General features: G+C 35.9%; 1 long non-coding RNA gene and 3 pseudogenes across 1 annotated transcript in view; 2 read left to right on the top strand and 2 right to left on the bottom strand.

The window, feature by feature from the left end:
- The window catches only part of LOC134757505 (uncharacterized), a 29,089-nt gene extending 7,848 nt beyond the window's left edge, over positions 1 to 21,241 (bottom strand). The window contains exons 1-2 of the long non-coding RNA XR_010131553.1: positions 21,176 to 21,241; positions 20,888 to 20,941 (exon numbers count right to left, since the gene is read on the bottom strand). This is a non-coding gene — a long non-coding RNA (uncharacterized lncRNA). The remainder of the gene's footprint in view (positions 1 to 20,887; positions 20,942 to 21,175) is intronic.
- On the bottom strand, positions 4,677 to 5,535 carry LOC115931031 (uncharacterized; annotated as a pseudogene).
- LOC101134913 (angiogenic factor with G patch and FHA domains 1-like) lies at positions 11,203 to 12,295 on the top strand (annotated as a pseudogene).
- On the top strand, positions 13,731 to 17,523 carry LOC101138565 (mitochondrial protein C2orf69-like; annotated as a pseudogene).
- Positions 21,242 to 21,690: the final 449 nt, after the last annotated feature.

The following is a 21,690-nucleotide window of genomic DNA, read 5'->3' as shown; positions in this document are numbered from 1 at the left end:
AGCTACTCGGGAGGCTGAGGCAGGAGAATCGCTTAAACCCTAGAGGCAGGTGTTGCAGTGAGCTGAGGTCATACCACTGCACTCCAGCCTGGGCAAACAGAGTGAGAATCCATCTCAAAAAGAAAAAAAGAAAAGAAAAACAAAAAAAGAAAAGAAAAACAGATGAAATAGTAATGGTTTCTACAGATACTTTCATTACAGAGCATATGGATAAATGATTTAATTCAACATTCTGTGGTCAGAAGAGAGAAGGGAGGTGTAAAGGGGACTTTGACTGCATTTGTTCTACTTCCCTTATGCTGTTGTTGTGAGTTTTGATGTCACCACCTGAAGGGGTATTCATGGACGGAAGAATTATTGCTATTGTTGTGATTATTCCTTTTTCTTTTGTATTAGTAAAATAAATCTTTTATCTTCTCATATAATTTTCTTTAAAAGCCCTAAGAGTTTTGGTTAAATTCTTTGTTATTGTGTGTTATAAAAGTTGACAGGGAAATGGCTAAAATAGGTTAAAATTACACAAACTCTAGGAGTCCAGTTTCTGTTAGGCAGGCTTAGGAGAGACAGAACTGGAAACACTCCACCATCATAGACATCAGACACATGGGGCTCAGTTTCTGTCCAAGCCCTGCCCAGATCCACCCTCTTCTAAGGCCTTATCCAGGCCTGGCCTCACCCTAGAATCTCCTCTCACAGAAGGAGATCAAAATTAAAGGAGATCAAAAATTTGAGTGGTGGCTCCTCCTGCCTCTCCTTAGCTGATGCCCACAATTTCCTGAAAATGAAAAGCAGATAAATGGGAGCAAATGATTATCTATTAATGGGTCACAATTTCTTTTTCATTGAAGCCAGTGCGTGTAGAGACATCCCACCTAGCAAACTGCTTTTCTGCAGATCCAGTAGATGCTCTACAAAGCACAAGAAAGTCAATATAAATACCAAAAATCCCTCTGAACAGTTCACCCATTCTGTATCCCTTCCATCTGTCTATATAGATTTTATTCTACACATTTTCTTTTTAAGGTAAGTAATTTTAAAAATGAAAGAAAAATAGAAATGCTGGGCCCTTCATTTAAAGCCTAGGAATTACAGAACACTTAGCAGCCAACTACCAGGGTTGAGGATTCGCTCACATCAGGTGATGTTTGCAGCACAGTGCTGTGTAACAGACTTCTGAACACATAGTACACACTCAATAAACATTGTATTAACTCATGGATACATGTTTTTCAAATGCAGACTTACTCAACCATTGATGCCTTCTCTAGGCTCTATAACCTTTAAAGAGCCAGCAGAGAATAACATGTTTGTATGTAGTGATTGGTGGTTTCCACTTTGGGCCAAAAGGGTTTGTGTTGTGGTAAGAGTGTTGGGTGTCAGGAACTCTCTGTGCTGTTCCTACTTTCTCTATGAGTGCTACTACAGTGGATATAGTGGGAGAATCAACAGTCTCCCCTTAAGGGGAGACTTTAAGAAGCCAATTCATGGACCCCTTCCAAACTTGCAGAATCACATTACTAAGACAGAGGCCTGGAATCAGAAATGATTTGTACGTACATTGAAACTTGAGAGGCAATTCTTTGCTAAGTGGCTCTCAGCCTAGGTGTTCAATCATAATCACATGACCACTTTAAAGAAATACCATCACCTGTGCTCTCCCCACAGGTTCTGTCTGTTGAGCTTGGTGGGCTCATACATATGGTTTTAATTAGGAAGTCAAATTGTCCCTCTTTGTTGATTACATAATATTATATCTAGAAAAATCTAAAGACCACCAAAAACTTTTAGATTTGATAAATAAATTTAATAATGTTTCAGGATACAAAAATCAATGTAGAAAAAGTAGTAGCATTTTCATACACTAATAATGATCAAGCTGAGAACCAAATTAAAAGGTCAGTTTTTTTTTACAATAGCTACAAAAAAGTAAAACACACAGAAATATAATTACTTAAGTAGATGAAAGATCTCTACAAGGAAAACTACAAAACTCTGATGAAATAAATTGTATATGACACAAACAAATGAGAAAAACTTCACATGTTCATTGATTGGGAGAAGTATTATCATTAAAATGACCATACTGCCCCAAACAGTCTACATATTAAATGTAATTCCTACAAAAATTCTAATGTTAGTTTTTATAGAATTAGAAAAAAATTATATTTATATGGAACCATAGAAAAGCCTCAATAGCCAAAGCAAATTTGATCAAAGACAACGAAGTTGGACATATTACATTACTTGACTTAAAATTATTCTAGAAGGCTTTAATAACCAAAACAGCATGCTAATGATGTAAACAGACGCACAGAACAATGGAGCAGTATAGAGAACCTAGAAATAAAGCCATATACCTACACACAACTGATCTTTTCCAAAGTCAACAAAAACACACACAGAAAAAATGACATTTTATTCCACATATTGTGCTGGAAAAATTACGTTACTATATGCAGAAGTATGAAATGGAACCCCTAACTCTCACCATATACAAAAATCAACTCAATATGGATTAAAAGGCTAAAATGTAAGATCTGAAAAGATAAAAATTCTAGAAGAAACCCTATGATAAACTATTCTGGACATTGGCCTAGACAAGTAATTCATGACTAAGATCTCAAAAGTAGATGCAACAATAACAAAAATAGACAAATGGAACTTAATTAAACTGAAAAGCTCCTGAAAAGAAGCTTTTATTTAATAGGTGAGCAGACAAGCTATGGAATACAAAAAAATGTTTGCCAACTATGCATGTGACAAAGAACTAATGTCTAGAATATATAAAGAAATCAAACATCTCAACAAGAATAAAACAAGAAACTTCATTAAAAAGCAGGCACATAACGGGAAAAGATATTTTTCAAAAGAAGACAATGATGGCCAATAAGCATGTAAAAAATGCTCAACATTGCCAATGATCAGAGAAATGCCAATTAAAAACGACGGTGAAATACCATTTTACACCATTCATAATGGCTAATTATTAAAAAGCAGAAAAATGATAGATATTGGTAAGGATACCGAGAAAAGAGAATACTTATACATTGTTTGTGGGAATGTAACTTTCTACAGCCTCTATGGGAAACAGTATGGAGATTTCTCAAAAAACTAAAAAATAGAACTTCCATTTGATCCAGCTATCCCACTACTGCGTATCTACCCAAAGGAAAATAATTCATTACATAAAGAAGATACCCACACTCGTATGTTTATTGCAGGATTATTCACAATAGCAAAGATATGGAGTCAATTTAAATTTATCTATCAATGATTGAATAAACAAAATTTGCTATACATTTATACCATGGAAAACTACTCAGACATAAAGAATAAAATTATGTCTTTTGCAGCACCATGAATGGAACTGGAGGCCATTATTGTAAGTGAAATAACTCAGAAACAGAAAATCAAATACTGCATTTTCTTACCTATATATGGAAGCTCAATAATGCATACACTTGGATATAGAGACTGGAAAAATAGACACTGGAGACTCAGAAAGAGAGGAGGTTGGTAGAAGGGTTACAAATGAGAAAAACACCTAACTGGGACATGAGCACCGTTCAGGTGATTGTTACACCGAAAGCACATACTTCATCACTCTGCAATATGACCCTGTCATGAAACTTCATTTGTACTAACATATTAATAAAGAGACAAAAACTGACTTTTATCAAGAGAGCAGAATGAATAGACCTTCTACTTTTCATAAATACTTAGGCAGAAAAATAATTTTAATAAAAATAAATAAAAAAAGTATATTATATGTATTTTACATAATTTATATATTGTAAATATATATCAATATTTTATATATCAATATTTATATATATAAAATATATATCTTTTTTTATATATAAATATATTATATATATTATTTATATATAATATATTATATAATATATTTATATATATAAAATATATTATATATAATATATTTTATATATAAAAATATATATATATGGGGTCAGGGTCTCACTCTGTCACCCAGGCTGGAGTGCAGTGGCATGATTTCAGCTCACTGGAAACTGCCTCCCGGGTTAAAGTGATTCTCCTGCCTCAGCCTCCCGAGTAGCTGGGATTACAGGCGCCCCCCCACCATACCCAGCTAATTTTTGTGTTTATAGTAAAGACAGTGTTTCACCATGTTGGCCAGGCTGGTCTTGAACTCCTGACCTCAGGTGATCCATCTGCCTCAGCCTCCCAAAGTCCTGGGATTACAGGCATGAGCCATCGCACCTGGCCAATAATATTGCAATATAAGAATGGTATAAAAAGACACTTTGATGAGTTAGAGTAGTTCTTAGCGCAGACAATATGCAAGATTCTAAGCCATTAGACATTTGTAGACAGAATATCTAACAGTGTAAAATAAATAACACGAAGATTCATTGGCAATGAGAAATTGACATTTTTTCAATCATATTAGATGACATTAAAACCATTATAAAATTTACTGTTTTGTACATAATAAAGGATCATAATGTTAAACAACTTCATTAAAAGTTTGACAAATTAGGCATATAAATAGGCAGCATGTTGACCAGTAAACAGAAAATACACTTTTCAAAGACCAAACAAAATTATTTTTATTTATTTATTTATTATTGGTGGGTGAGCAGCTTTATTAGCTGGGGATATAGTGGGGTCCTCTCCCTGGGAGGTGGGGTCTTTCACTGGTCACTCCCGGCAGTGGTCCAGGAGGCGCCATGCAATTCAGTGCTGGGCTTCGCTGGGGGCTGAGCCTTGAAGAAGGCGAACTGTGCAGGGAAGTAGTAGTTGTGGGGTCTCACCGCCCGCTCCGCCCTGCTGCACTGGGTCTCCTGGTGCTCCTCAGCGTCCCACGGAGCCTGAGTCTCTATAGGACAGTGGCCTATCCGGCCCGAAACCTTCTCCTCAGAGCCCAGTTTGACGCAGGCCAGGCATTTCCACTTCCTTCCCTTGGGATGGACTTCGCACTCGTGTTTCTTCCAGTCCTTCCGCCGGCCGCTTGTCTGCCTGAGCTTAAATTCCAGTTTCACAAATGTTCCAGCTGGGAAGGACGTATCCACCGCGCCGTCCACACCGTTCTCCCGGAAGGCCCACTGCCGGGGAGTGTGCATTCCTCCAGGGCTACCTGCAGGCCCCGGCGCTGGGCCCCGGAGCTCGGACCCGCCCGCCTCCCCCGCGCCCCCCGCGCCCACCCACGGGGCCAGCAGCATCCGCAGCCGTGGCTTGCTTCCGCGGTCTCTCACTCTGGCCCTGCGAAGCGCCTGTGCACCGCTCAGCTCTCTGAGTCCGCTGGGAGCTGCCTCCTCCCCTGCTCTTCCCCTGGGTGGCTATGCCCACAGAACTCTGGGCAGAGGTCAAAGAGCCAGGAAATGTCTCTTTCTCCAAATTGACTTTGGTGTGCGCCTGGTTCTCTCCACTCCCTCCCGCCCTGCCCACACTGTTCCCTGGGGCCCGCAGGTTTAGCAAAGTTCCCTGCCCCCTGCCTGGGCCGGGAAGCAGTCCTGTTGCCCACTCCCACCCTTCAACCCTTTTATGGCCCATTCTCTCTCCCCACTGGGTCTCCCACACGACAACCCCTCCTCCCTACTGTCCCCGGAGCCCCTCTCTGGTTCTCGCGCTCAGCCTCTTCCCTGACTGCTTCTCCATCTCCATCCTGAATCTCCCAGCTCCAGTAGGGTGCCCCCGCATCCCAGGGCCCGGGCAAAACCAACAAAATTATTTAAAATGGGAATATTTGAATTCCACTGAATTCGTAAAAGCAGAAACCCATCTGGTTATATTTTAAAGAATTATGAATTAATAATAGCAACTATCAATTTAAAGTGTAACCAGGGTTAAGAATACCCACCATTTTAACAACAACAACAATGAAAGCGTGTTATAGCTAACAAACTAGTTCTGGAAAGTTGCAGGATACAATATTAACATGAAAATCAGTTGCATTTATATACAGTAACAACAAAATATCTGAAAAAGGAATAAAGAAAACAATTCCATTTACAATATTATCAAATAGAATGAAATACTTAATTCATTAAATAGAATGAGTTTAACCAAGAAAATTAAAGATCTGCATACTGGGCCGGGCGCGGTGGCTCACCCGTGTAATCCCAGTACTTTGGGACGCCAAGGCGGGCGGATCACGAGGTCAGGAGTTCGAGACCAGGCTGTCCACATGGGGAAACCCCGTCTCTACTAAAAATAAAAAAAATTAGTCGGTGGTGGTGATCTCCTGTAATCTCAGCTACTCAGGAGGCTGAGGCAGGAGAATCACTTGAACCCAGGAGGCACAGGTTGCAGTGAGCCGAGATTGGGCCACTGCACTCCAGCCTGGATGACATAGTGAGACTCCATCTCAAAAAAAAAAAAAAAAAAAAAAAATCTGCATACTGAACACTATGAAATGTTGATGAAAGAAGTAGAAGAATAGGCCGGTTGCGGTGGCTCACGCCTGTAATCCCAGCACTTTGGGAGGCCGAGGTGGGTGGATGACGAGGTCAGGAGATTGAGACCATCCTGGCTAACACGATGAAACCCCGTCTCTACTAAAAATACAAAAAATTAGCCAGGCGTGGTGGCACGCACCTGTAGTCCCAACTACTCGGGAGGCTGAGGCAGGAGAACCGCGTGAACCTGGGAGGTGGAGCTTGCAGTGAGCCGAGATCGCGCCATTGCACTCCAGCCTGGGTGACCGAGCGAGACTCCGTCTAAAAAAAAAAGAAAAAAAAAAAAGAAGCAAGCAAGCAAGAAAGAAGTACAAGAATACGAAATGTGAAATATATCCTGTGTTCATGGATTCTAAAAATTAATATTGTTAAAATATCTATACTGGACAAAGTCATCAACAAAGTTAAAGAAATTTCTATCAAAATTTTAATGCCTTTAAAATAAGTGTAGAACAAACAATTCTAAAATTAGTATAGAGCCATGAAAGACCCCAAATAGGCAAATACTGTGAAGAACAAAAAGGCTGAATGCCTCAAACTTCCTGATTTCAAACTGTATTACAAAGCTATAGTCATTAAAGTAGTATAGAACTTACATAGGAACCACTGAAACAGAATAGAGGACCCAGAAATAAATTTACCCATATGCAGTCAACTGGTCCTACAGAACCAGGAAAAGATAGGGACATCAAGAAGTGGTTTAGAAAAAACTAGATATGCACACACAAAAAGTGAAACTTTCTTATATCTTCACAAAAAATGAGTTTAAAATTAAAGGCTTAAACATAATAACTGAAATCACGAGTCATCTTTAAAAAATAGGGAAAAAGCTCCTTCACCCCGGTCGTGGCAATGATGTTTTGGATTCTACACAAAGAACACAGGCAACAAAAGCAAAAATTTAAAAAATGGAACTATATCAAAGTTTCTGCATGATAAAAGAAAGAATCAAGAAAATATAAAGACAATATATGGGAAGGGAGAAAATTTTCGTAAACCATTATGTAGGATAATATGTTGCTATTCAAAATATTCAGAATACTAATCAATATGAAAAAAGCATCCACAGGAGAACAAAACAAAAACCAATTCCCTGATTAATTGGGCAAAATATTCATTTTTCCAAAGACATACAAATGGCCAGCAGGTATATGAAAAGTTTCTCAACATCACTAATTATCAGTGTAATTAAAATCAAAATCAAAATGAGAAATCACCGTATCATGGTGTTAGGATAGCTATTATCAAAGTGTCAAAAGAACAAAGTGTTAGGGTGCACAGAAAAGACAATATTTGCACACAGTTGCTGAGCATGTCCATTGGTTCAGCCATTACAAAAAAAAAAAAAATCCAGTATGGAGTTTCCTTAAAATTTTTAAACTTGAAGAACCATTAATCCCAATTTGGAGAATATAGCCAATGGACATAAAATAAGTATAGCCAAGGGCGTCTGCATGCCTCTGATACAAATAGATGGATAAACTGTAAGAGAGAGATAATTTCAGCTTTAATAAGGAATGAAATTGTTTTAGTTACAAAAATATTGATGAACCTTGAAGACATGATGCTAAGTGAGATCAGCAAAATACAGAAAGGCAAATATTGCATGATCTCATTTGTAAGTAGATATATATATATATAAAAGAAAGAAACCGGGAGAAGGGTAGTTAGCATGGGCTAGGAAATGGGGAAAGGAGGAGATATATCCATTGAAGGGTGCATACCTTCAGTTATATGATGAAAAACTGCTGGGGACCTAATGTGCAGAATGGTGACTATAGTTAATAATAATGTGTAGTTGAAATCTGTTACTAAAGTAGACCTGAGGTGGTTTCACTACACACACTGAAATGTATAAAGTAACTATGTGAGGTGTTAGATAGGTTAACCAGCTTCAGAGATAATTTAAAGACGTATACACATCTCAAAGCACTCTATTGTATACCCTAAATAAATACACTTTTCAATGTGTAAATGTGGAAAAAAATTAACAGTAGTCAGCAGGTCACATCTAGCCACATGTAAACTTTATTTAAAATTGTTGGCCACCCTTTCTGGCTCAACCCGGGAACAACTGGAGCACTTCTGGCCCCTTTGACGCTCCTCCCACTGTTCCTGTACTGGGGAAGATATGATAGTTCCCAGGGGTGGGTGGGCACAGTGGCTCACGCCTGTAATCCCAGCATTTTGGGAGGCCAAGGTGGGCGGATCACCTGAGGTCAGGAGTTGAAGTCCAGCTAGGCCAACATAGTGAAACCCTTGTCTCTACTAAAAATAGAAAAATTAGCTGGGCCTGGTAGCCTGCGCCTGTAATCCCAGCTACTCAAGAGGCTGAGGCAGGAGAATTGCTTGAACCCGGGAGGCAGAGGCTGCAGTAAGCCGAGATCACGTCACTGCACTCCAGCCTGGGCAACAGAGTGAGACTCTGCCTCAAAAAAAAAAATATATATATATAATATATTATATATCTTATATATAATATATTATATATAATATATTATATATCTTATATATAATATATTATATATAATATATTATATATATCTTATATATAATATCTTATATATAATATATTATATATATCTTATATATAATATCTTATATATAATATATTATATATATCTTATATATAATATCTTATATATAATATATTATATATATCTTATATATAATATCTTATATATAATATATTATATATATCTTATATATAATATCTTATATATAATATCTTATATATATCTTATATATAATATCTTATATATAATATCTTATATATATCTTATATATAATATCTTATATATAATATATTATATATATCTTATATATAATATATTATACATATCTTATATATAATATATTATATATATCTTATATATAATATATTATACATATCTTATATATAATATATTATACATATCTTATATATAATATATTATACATATCTTATATATAATATATTATATATATCTTATATATAATATATTATATATATCTTATATATAATATATTATATATATCTTATATATAATATATTATATATATCTTATATATAATATATTATATATATCTTATATATAATATATTATATATATCTTATATATAATATATTATATATATCTTATATATAATATATTATATATATCTTATATATAATATATTATATATATCTTATATATAATATATTATATATATCTTATATATAATATATTATATATATCTTATATATAATATATTATATATATCTTATATAATATAATATATTATATATATCTTATATAATATAATATATTATAATATATTTATATATTATAATATATTAATATATGTTATATTATATATAATATATAAATATATTATATCTTATAATATATAATATATTATATCTTATATATATTATATATATCTTATATATATTATATATATCTTATATATAATATATTATATATATCTTATATATAATATATTATATATATCTTATATATAATATATTATATATATCTTATATATAATATGTTATATATATCTTATATATAATATGTTATATATATCTTATATATAATATGTTATATATATCTTATATATAATATGTTATATATACCTTATATATAATATGTTATATATACCTTATATATAATATGTTATATATACCTTATATATAATATGTTATATATACCTTATATATAATATGTTATATATACCTTATATATAATATGTTATATATACCTTATATATAATATGTTATATATACCTTATATATAATATGTTATATATACCTTATATATAATATGTTATATATACCTTATATATAATATGTTATATATACCTTATATATAATATGTTATATATACCTTATATATAATATGTTATATATACCTTATATATAATATGTTATATATACCTTATATATAATATGTTATATATACCTTATATATAATATGTTATATATACCTTATATATAATATGTTATATATACCTTATATATAATATGTTATATATACCTTATATATAATATGTTATATATACCTTATATATAATATGTTATATATACCTTATATATAATATGTTATATATACCTTATATATAATATGTTATATATACCTTATATATAATATGTTATATATACCTTATATATAATATGTTATATATACCTTATATATAATATGTTATATATACCTTATATATAATATGTTATATATACCTTATATATAATATGTTATATATACCTTATATATAATATGTTATATATACCTTATATATAATATGTTATATATACCTTATATATAATATGTTATATATACCTTATATATAATATGTTATATATACCTTATATATAATATGTTATATATACCTTATATATAATATGTTATATATACCTTATATATAATATGTTATATATACCTTATATATAATATGTTATATATACCTTATATATAATATGTTATATATACCTTATATATAATATGTTATATATCTTATATAATATATTATAATATATTTATATATTATAATATATTAATATATGTTATATTATATATAATATATAAATATATTATATATTATAATATATTATATAATATATTATATATTATATATAATATATAATATATATAATATATAATATATTATATAATATATAATTATATATTATATATATGTATGTACGTATTTCCCAGGGGTTTTTCACATCCCAGGCTGTGCAGATCAGGGAGGGCCATCAGCAGTCCCTTTACTAGTTGCCCACAGACCCGTTTGGCTCCAGGCAATGCGTATCAGGGCGTCCAGGCGGGAGCCACAGCAGCCAGCAGGAAGGAGGCTGCCTTTGGCTGCCTGCAGTCCGGTGGCCTCTGGCTCCGCAGGTGTCTGTAAGGCCCCAGCGCAGCCCCTCCTCACATTGCCTGTGAAGGCAATGTAACTGCAGAACATACTGAGGAGGAAATTGAGGAAAAAAATGCCCCCATATATTAGAATAATTGTCATTAGATGGCTTATGCTGCAGACAGGGTCACTGTTTATCATTACTGCTGTGAAACCCGCTACAATTGGAAGAGAAAATGATCTAGGGCATACCCTTTGATTCCCATAAGTTGGTGTCAGTAGGTTTCATGCAGAAATTTATTTTGACCGTGATTTACAAAGTTATGTCCTTCTAGATCAAGGCAGTCAAAATTGAACAACTGTTCATGGAAAATGAATTGTTCAGCTGAAAACTAAATGAGACCCTTATGTACGTGAGCATAGACATAAATTTAAAATTGGAGAGAATGTGTCACCCTTTCACATTCACCCTGGCAGTGATAGCTGTGATGGCAGGTTAGAACTCACTTTTGCTTTGATAAGAAAGATGAATCTTTTGTTGGTCTACCACTAAGTAAAGAGGAAAATGAGTTGGAAATAAGTAAACAATTAAAGAAAATATGACTAAAATGGGGTTTACAGAATATAGATTATGAACATGAATAGACACTGAATAAAATATAAAGATAGAGCTGGAAATCATAGTGAGCAGATTGGAAGTGAAGGAACATTCTAGAGAGATGTTGCTCCTGCATCTGTTCATTCTGAAATTACTGACAGTAACAAATGTCAGAAGATGTTGGAGAAGATGGGTTGGAAAAAAGGAGACGGCCTGGGGAAGGATGGTGGGTAATGAAATCTCCGATTTAGCTTCAGCTTCAGTGAACATATGGAGTCTTGGGGACAGGCAATCCATCCTCAATTGAAGACGTTCAGCTTCTCTGAAACAAAAAACAACCTGGGACAAAGCGTGAGAGAGGTTTGCTGAAAATTTCCCAGAAACCAAACCTTAAAAAGATGACCTAGGTACCAGGCCTTGGATAAAAGGAACTGTAGAGTGAAGGTTAATCATAGAAGAAAACTCAAGCTTTTCAAAAAATAGAGTTTGGAAACTCTTATTTTATTATATATTTGCAGTACTTTTCTCCCCAAAAGAGTCTGTGGCACAGAGGAACAGTGTCACAGTTTACCCCTTCTTGATTCAGAAATGTGTAATAAAGTTTGGTTTGCAAATTTTAAAAAACATTTTTTTAAACTAATAAATATTGACTCAAGTTATTCAGTAAGTGGACTAAAGTTTACAGGTTAAAGATGAGTTTATCAAACTTCCTTATTTTATCTTGTCATTTATGACATCCATATAAGCAAAAAGCCACATAAGCAAAACTCATAACCACTAATGACTTAAATGTACATTTGTCTGTGTGTCCATGTATTCACAGTAAGGTGCACAGCAAAAGAAACATCAAAAGTTTATAAAAATAAATCTGACTATATGCATCATTGTTTATGCCCTTTAGAAACTAGATAAAAGAACCTCTTATACTTGAAATAGCCTAAATATTATTGAAGAACAAATGAACAGGTGATATATTGTAGAAAATTAGTCAGTGTTTTCTTTTTTGAAGAATCCGCTTATTAATACTATATCTTCAGTATTTATATTGGTTTGTTTCATAGCTAATGTGATATTTAGATATGAACAACTGAGTACAGTGTTGAAATAGTGTGCTGGCATTTGTAGTTTTCATAAATATTATTGCAGGCAGTGGTGTTGTGCCACAGAAATCTGATTTCTAGTACATAAGGAATACTTAGCCAGGGCCTCATGTTTAAGATATTTAATGAAAATGTCTTCAACTGCAATAAAAACATTGTAACATTAAAAATACTCTTTTCAATAAATTCTAAATTAAAAAATTCAAATGATACCTTTTATGGAGTTAGGGAAGTGCTAATAAGGTAAAATGGCAACTGAAGCCAAAAAATGTAAATTCAGGTAAATACTTTTACCCTTATTAGTTGTATGTTAAAGGAAACAGTAATAAACAATAATTCTGACCATATTGCAGTAAAGTATTTCAGAAATTTGTGCATAATACATAATTAATTTTCTAATGGTATAAAAGTAATCACATTCTACAAATTATTACAACACGGTCTATTGAAGACAGCGGCATTTCAAGTGAAGAATCTTAGAGTTTCTCACGAGGCAGTGATATATGCCATATGAAATCTAGGTAAAATATTTTACTCATGTATGCAACAGTTGATATTTCTGCTTTCCAGGAAAATAACATGCTTTAAAAACTTAATGCAGGTAACTAAAATCACCAAGAAGTTATAAGAACTCACACAATGCCTAATATAGTTGAAAGAAAATTATGAAAACTTCTCAGGACCAGAAGTAAATAAAGGGTATAATCCAGAGAAGTATAGACCTAAGAGGCCAGTGCTCCATTCGGATGCATCTGATCACAAGGACATCAGATCCACATGGGTTGTTCAGCTTCTGACAAAGCAAATGGAATAAACAAAGAGAAACTGCCTGCAGGCATCCAGAGTGTGATGTCTCCTATATGTGAGAGCTAAACTATAAATTATGTTGCACACAAGGAGAAGAGCTATTAGAGTGAAGCATTAAATTATATGGCACATAAAACTCAGATATGAGGATTATAATTACATGTTTGCCAATATAATGAAAACACAAGAAACCGAAATAATGTGGAAAAAACTATGAGCTTGTCAAGTCATATTTGGAAAAGAGGCGAATGGAAAGTAAACTGTTGAAAATTTGGTAAAACAACTTAATGTACAGCATACAAATTACACATTGAAATAGACTGAGATGATGAGAGGACTAGTAAACTGGAATGCTGAGCACAATTAATGTAGTAATATACTTTTTAGAAGGCAAATTAATACAAAATACAAATATATATGAAAATTAAATGAGAAGAAATGAAAAACATTTAATTGCTTTACTTATACTATATAAACAGGAGGGCAATATTCAAAAAAATCAGTGACTCATAATTTTCAGAAATTGGAAACCAGGCATGAATCCTATAAAAGTTTAGAGTGTGATGTGTCAGAAAAGATAAATTAAGAAATACTTAAAAGAAATAATGATTTTGGTTATTGTGAATACTGCTTCAATAAACATGGGAGTGCAATTATCTTTTGGACATACTGATTTTATTTCCTTTTGATATATACCCAGTGGTGAGATTGCTGGGTCATATATATGGTAGTTTTATTTATAACTTCTTGAAAAACCTCCATGCTGTTTTTCCTAATGGTGGTACCAATTTAAATTCTCACCAACAGTGTATAAGTGCCTATTTACAGATGAATGAAGAAAATGTTATACATACACACAGGCACACATACACACACAGGAATAATGCTCAGTCATAGAACAGAATGAACTTCTGTCATTTATGTGAACACGGATGAACCTAGAGGACATTATGTTAAGTGAAATAAGCCCGTCACAGAGAGAAAAAGACCACATGATGTCACTCATATGCAAAATCTATGAAAGCGGATCTAATAGAAGTAAAGAGTAGAATGGTGGTTACCAGAGGCTAGGGAGAGTGATGGGATGAAGGAATGGGGAGAGGTTTGTCAGAGTTACAAAGTTACAGTCAGGGAGAATAAATTCTGATGTTCTATTACACAGTAGGGTGACTATAGCTAATATAATGTACTATTTATTATAACACAGCTAGAAGAGAGGTTTTTGAATTTTAATAGCGCAAATAAATTATAAATGTTTACACTGCTAGATATGCAAATTACCCTCATTGGGTCATTTTACAGTGTAAACATGCACTGAAACATCACACTGTAGCCCATAAATATGTAAAATTATTATGTGTCAATTATACATAAAATAAATCTTAAAAAATAATAATGATCGAATTGCATAAAATCAAAACGAAGAAAAACTCTTAAAAGTAGTGAGATAGAAGACAGCTAACCTGTGAAGCTGAGGGAAAACACTTACCTCTGTATCAAGTCAGAAAACAGAAAAATTAATATCAGTAAAATATTAAAAGCTTCTGGACAGCACAGAAATCTATTAATAGAGTGAAAAGACAACATATAAAATGAAAGAAAATATGTGCATCTGGCAGGGAGTTAATATCCAAAATATATATATGACTCAACCCAACAGCAATAAAAATCAAAAACCCAACTAAAGAGTGAGCAAAAAACCTGAATAGACCTTTTTCCAAAGAAGACACAAAGAAATGCTCAACATCACGAATCATCTGGAAAATGCAATCCAAAACCACATGAAATACCTCACCCCATTTAGAATGGCCATTATCCAGAAGACAAACGATAACAAGGTTTGGATGAGGATGTGGAGAAAAGGGAACACTTACTACACTGTTGGTGTGAATGTAAATCTAGTACCTTTTTAGATTCATTTATTTATTGATAAGAAACCTGCATGGAAAACTATGCAGGTTTCTCAAAACAAAAAACAAAAACCTAAAAATAGAACTACCATATAATCCAGCAATTCCATTGAGTATATATCAAAAGGAAATAAAATTAGTATATTGAAGAGATAGCTGCTGTCTCATGTTTATCATAGCTCTATTGACGACACCCAAGATATGGAATCAATCTTGTGTCCATCAGGGATAAATGGATAAAGCGAATATGGTGTATACACATAATGGAATACGATTTAACCATAGGAAAAAAAAAAATCCGCCCTTTGGGAGGCCGAGGCGGGCAAATCAGGAGGTCAAGAGATCGAGACCATCTTGGTCAAAATGGTGAAACCCCTTTTCTACTAAAAATACAATTAGTTGGGCGTGGTGGCACGCGCCTGTAGTCCCAGCTACTCAGGAGACTGAGGCAGGAGAATCGCTTGAACCCGGGAGGCGGAGGTTGCAGTGAGCCAAGATCGCGCCACTGCACTCCAGCCTGGCGACAGACGTTCCGTTTCAAAAGAAAAAAAATAATATTAATAAAAAGAATAAAATCCGGCGCTGAGCGGTGACGTCAGTCTCTGTCGTTAATGCCTCGCGCCGGCTACCGTCCTGCGCAGTCCCTTTCTGAGGACCCCCCCCCCACCCCCCACTCTCCGCCTTCCAATAAGGAGTTCAGGTTTTGCGGTCGCCGTGGTTGCTGTTCCTGCTGCCATAGGTTGGAACTGGAGATGCCTCTTCCTTCTCTCAGGACAGAACCATGAGCCTAGCGGCAGCGCCGGTCCGCGAAGCTCCCCCTCCGCCAACGGGCGTCTCCTCAGAGCCGACCGTGCCCGCCCTGCCGGGAACTGACCCGCAGCGCAGTGCACAGTTGCTCCTGTTGGCGGTGACCGGGGAGGGACTGGAGCGGCGGATCATCTCCAGGAAGCGGGCTGAGTAGGAACTGCAGCCGCCACATCCTCTCTTTACCCGGGGATGTGCAGGATTACCGTGAAATCATGACTCGTCATCCTGCGAATTACCAATGGGAAAATTGGAGTCTAGAAATTATTGCCTCCATTTTAGCCCACCGGTTCCCCAATAGCTGTATTGGGGTGATGAAGTGCTGCGGAACAAATGCAGCTGCCATGATAGTTTTCTGAAAAGTAACATGTTTGGTTTCCCAGAACACAATACAGACTCTGGAGCTTTTAAGCACCTTTATATGTTATTAGTTAATGCTTTTAAGTCAGAGTAGTTTATCAAAGGAAAATTTGAATGATTGGAATAAGGACTCCACAGCATCTAATTGTAGATGTCCAATTCTTCTCATACTACAAATCATTTCCAGGAAGGAAAAGATAGGACCTTTGAAAAATCAGATGGATCGGCCATGTGTTTTTATCCACCATCACTAAATGATGCATCTTTTTCTTTGACTGGATTCAATAAATGTGTTGTTTTGAATCAGTTTCTTTGAATTGAAAGAAGCCAAGAAAGACAAAAACATAGATGCTTTCATTAAAAGCATAAGTACAATGTATTGGCTGGATGGTGTTCATTCCGGAGGAAGGAATACTGGAGTTACTTATCCACAAGTCTTGAAAGAATTTGCACAAACAAGAATTATTGTTCACACCCGTGGAACACTTTACCAAGTATGTGATCTAATGAGATCTTGCATTGGAAAGGAGAAAAATAAATTTTTTAGATACTTGGGGATATTGGTATGCTGGTGAGTAGCTGAATTCATTTCACAAAGGAAGCTCCCTACATAGAGAATCCCTTTCAGAATTCATGAAGTGTTTGAGACTACAAGTATATTAATGTACTTGTTCAGCGGAAGAGCATAAGCACTTTGAGTGTTATAAATTCAGATAACGGAATGTACTTCATAGATGTATTGTCAGTTTGGGGGTATGGAGGGAAGCACACATTGCTGAAAAATGAGTGTAATGTGCGGTAGTATTTTTTTTTTTTTTTTGAGGCTGAGTCTTGCTCTTGTTGCCCAGGCTGAAGTTCAATGGCACTGTCTCAGCTCACCACAACCTCTGCCTCCCGGGTTCAAGTGATTCTCCTGCCTCAGCCTCCCAAGTAGCTGGGATTACAGGCATGTGCCCCCACGCCCGGCTAATTTTTTTTTTTTTTTTTTTTTAGTGGAGACAGTGTTTCTCCATGTTGGTCAGGCTGGTCTTTAACTCCCGACCTCAGGTGATCCGCCCACCTCGGCCTCCCGAAGTGCTGGGATTACAGGCGTGAGCCACCACGCCTGGCCTGCAATAGTATTTCTTGCTTTGGAATGTGAGCAATTTTTAATTTGGGTTGGGTTAGAATTAGTTAATTTGAAATCTAACAAGGTGGTTTATGATAATACCGAGGAAATGTAAGACCTTTAGAAATGAAAGTTACAACGTAGTTTTTGTAAAAGGTAACTAAAATTGTTTCTGTTGGAGATAGTTGATTTTCTGAGTAATGTTACTAATTTTGGTGATATTTTAACAGTAATTAGCTATTTTGGCATTTAAAACTTGAGTGGAAACAGTTTATTTCTCTTCAAACAAAAGCAAAGGCACAATGTTGTTTCTTGTTTTGGAATAACTACCCTGCCTCTTGTGTTTTGTAAACTCATTCACTCATTGTTTAATGTGCCATGAAGTACTTTTTTCTTGAGAGTCAAAATCTGTTTGTTCCCAATGTCCAAAAATGTGCAATAGTGTAAAGGTGGTTTTTAAAAACATAGCTGGGTGTGGTGACATGTCCCTTTAGTCCCAACTGCTCGGGAGGCTAAGTCAGGAGGACCCTTTGAGCCCAGGCTGTAATGCACCATGATTGTGTTTGTGACTAGCTACTGCACTCCAGCCTAAGCAACATAGTGAGGCCTCATCCCTAAAACAAAGAAAACAAAACAAATTACACTTGAGCACTATCGCTTAATTTTTAATTGACAGTCTTTTGTTGATTGTTTTGGGTAAGACATTCTGGGGCTTCTTGAATATTGGCAAAAGACAGTTGTTTTGGAAAACTGTTTTAAATTAAGCATATTTACGTATTTTGGATAAATTGAGACAATTTTGAATGTTTTATTATATTAATGTTTTTGAAAGAGAACAACTTAGGTAAGATAAATGTATAATGCTGTATTTGTTCATGCTCTATGAAAAAGGAAACAGATTCCATATGTCTAAATCAATGTTTCTCCACAATCATAACTTTGTCTGAAAAAAAAAATTATCCTTGGCCAAAATGGAAAATTACATTGCTGTAAGAAAAATTACAAGGGGAAGTTTAAACATCATCCAGCCTGAGGCCAGATCCTCATATAAAACAGTCACAATTTCAACTCTGAACTGCATCCATGTGTGAGATTTAGAATCTCACTAGTGGACTCTGTCCATGTATGAAGGTGACAATCTTAATTGTTGGCTACATGTGTTTATGAGATTCACAAGCTCACTGTTTGCTGGGCCCTGTTATGTAACTTTCTATACACCCCAAGGCTTTATAAAATACATGTGAGTGTCATAATCTTCTGTGACATTTTTATAATTAGTTGACCAAGGACTTTAGTTGTTGCCCTAAGCCTATTAGGGTCAAAATTTCTCCTATTGGCTGGGTCCATGTAAGAAAGCCATTATTATGACTATGCCTGGGCCTAGATATAGGTCACAGTTTCACCTGTGAGCAGAACCAGGGAGGAAAGTCACATCACCTGAATGCTGGGGCAGGGAAATGTCAATATCTCTCCATAGTCAGGAACCATACAGGAAAGTCATGTCACCTTTGTGTTAGGCTCAGTGATATGTCACAATGCCCAATGCAGGTAGAACGCAGTCAAAAGAGTCATATCACCTAGGTGCTGGGCCTAGCAATATGTCATAATCCCCCTTGTTCACAGGGCCCACTCATGAGAGGAGAGTCATGTCACCTAGATAATATGCTCAGATTTATGTTACTGGAGGCAGAGTACAGGTGGGAATGTAGAGTCTCATCACCTAGGTGACGTGCTCAGAGACACATTACAATGGCTCTTGGGGGCAGGATGCAGGCAGCATAGTAAAATCACCTAGGTGTTTGGGTGAGGTATATGTCATGATCCCAACTGTTCACAGGGCTCATGCAAGGGAGTAAAGTCAATCAGGTGATGAGAAAATATTATATGTCAAAGTCACACCTGCAGGAAAGTCCATAGATGATATTCACAGTCCCACATATTTTCTAGCTCAAGGTGTAAGAGACAACACCTTCTGGGAATTGTGTTAAAGTACACAAATCACAATCTCAATGGCGAACAGAATTCATGCATGAACACTTCAACCTCATCCGCAAACACTGTCTAATTAGGGCAGTCACTGCCTCACAGGTGTGCTGAGTTTTGGTATAAAAGTCACCATTTCTCCTGTGAACTGGCTCCATGTATGAAAGTCACATTACCAACTTTCAACTGATCTGGGTGTGTTATTCAGAACCTCAAAAATGGGCTGTGCCCATATGGGAAGATGACATTCCTCACTGTATGTTGTGTGTACATAGGAGTGTCACAATATCACCTGTGTGTTGGGCTTTTATAAGACACCCTCAGTGCCACTTAAGGGCTTCGTATGGTATGCATGACAAACCTGTTCTGAGACCTTCATCATGGTATAAACCCATGATCCTGCATGTTGCCCTAAGTTCAGGCATGAGAGTCCACACCAGTCCTATTTGCTGGGTCCAGGTATGAGAGTCATTAGTGTGCCTGGGAGCTGGGTCCAAAAACGAGGCACCATCCCATTTGTGGATGGATCCAGATATGACAGTCACAATTCCAACTGTGAACTGTTTCTGTGAGTGAGATCCAGGACCTCATGAGTGGATTATGTTCACATTTAATTCTAACTGTGGGCTGTGTGTGCATACAAGAGTCACAATCAGAATTTTGAGCTGGGCCCTGTTTTAACACTCTTTGTACAATCTTAGGGCATCGTACAATATGCATGACAGTTGTAGTTCTCTGAGACCTCTGTAAAAGTGGGAAGCCCAGGATCTTATCTGTTGCCATAAGCCTAGATACAAGAGTCAACATCTCTTCTATTAGTTGGAACCAGGCTTGAGAGACATTGACATGCCTATGAGCTGGGTTCAGAAATGAGTCACCTTTCCAACCTGTTGCCAGATCCACATATGACAGTTCTAATTCTAACCGTGGACTGTTTGGATATGTGAGAATCAGAACCTCACCTGTGGGCTTTGTCCATGTGTGAGAGTGGCAATCCCAGTTGTCGGATACTGTGCCTGTAAGAGACAAAATTTTACCTCTGTAATGAACTCTGATAAGACCCAAGTATTTATACAATATTCATGAGTGTCATAATCATCTGTAGTCTTTATACAATCAGGAGACCCAGAACCTTACTGATTTTTCTAAGCTTAACTATAAGAGTCAAAGTCTCTTCTTTTGGCTGGGCTGTCATATGACAGTCATCATTATTCCTGTGACTTGAGTGTAGGCATACGTCACAATCCTACCTGTAGGCAGAAGCAGGCAGGAGAGTCACATCACCTGAGTACTGAACCAGGGATATATGTGTATCCCCTCTGTGAGTTGAGTTCTGGTAGGAAACTGACATCACTATGGTGCTGGGACCAGTGATGTGTCACAATGTCCCCTGTGAGCAGAACCCAGGCTGAAGGATTACATCACAGGAGTGCTGGACTCATCAGTATGTCAAAATCCCCTCTGGGAATGGAGCCTGGTATATCACAATGCCACCTGTGAGAAGGGGCTAGGCAGGAGGGCCACAATACCAAGGTTATTGGCTTAGGTATATGTCACAATCCAAACTGTGGGCTTTATTCAGGCGGTATATTCAAATTAGTCAAGTTCTGGCTGGGCAAAAGTGTACGTCACATTCACACCTGTGGGAAGGTCCAGGGATGGAATTTACATCCTGCACATATTCTGGGTCCAGCTATAAAAGCATGCACCTCGTAAACTTTTACACACCTCATGTATCCAATATGCAAAGTCATGATTTCAACAG

Source organism: Gorilla gorilla, chromosome 18, assembly GCF_029281585.2.
Source record: "Gorilla gorilla gorilla isolate KB3781 chromosome 18, NHGRI_mGorGor1-v2.1_pri, whole genome shotgun sequence".
NCBI lineage: Eukaryota > Metazoa > Chordata > Mammalia > Primates > Hominidae > Gorilla > Gorilla gorilla.
This window is presented reverse-complemented; position numbering and strand designations above follow the sequence as displayed.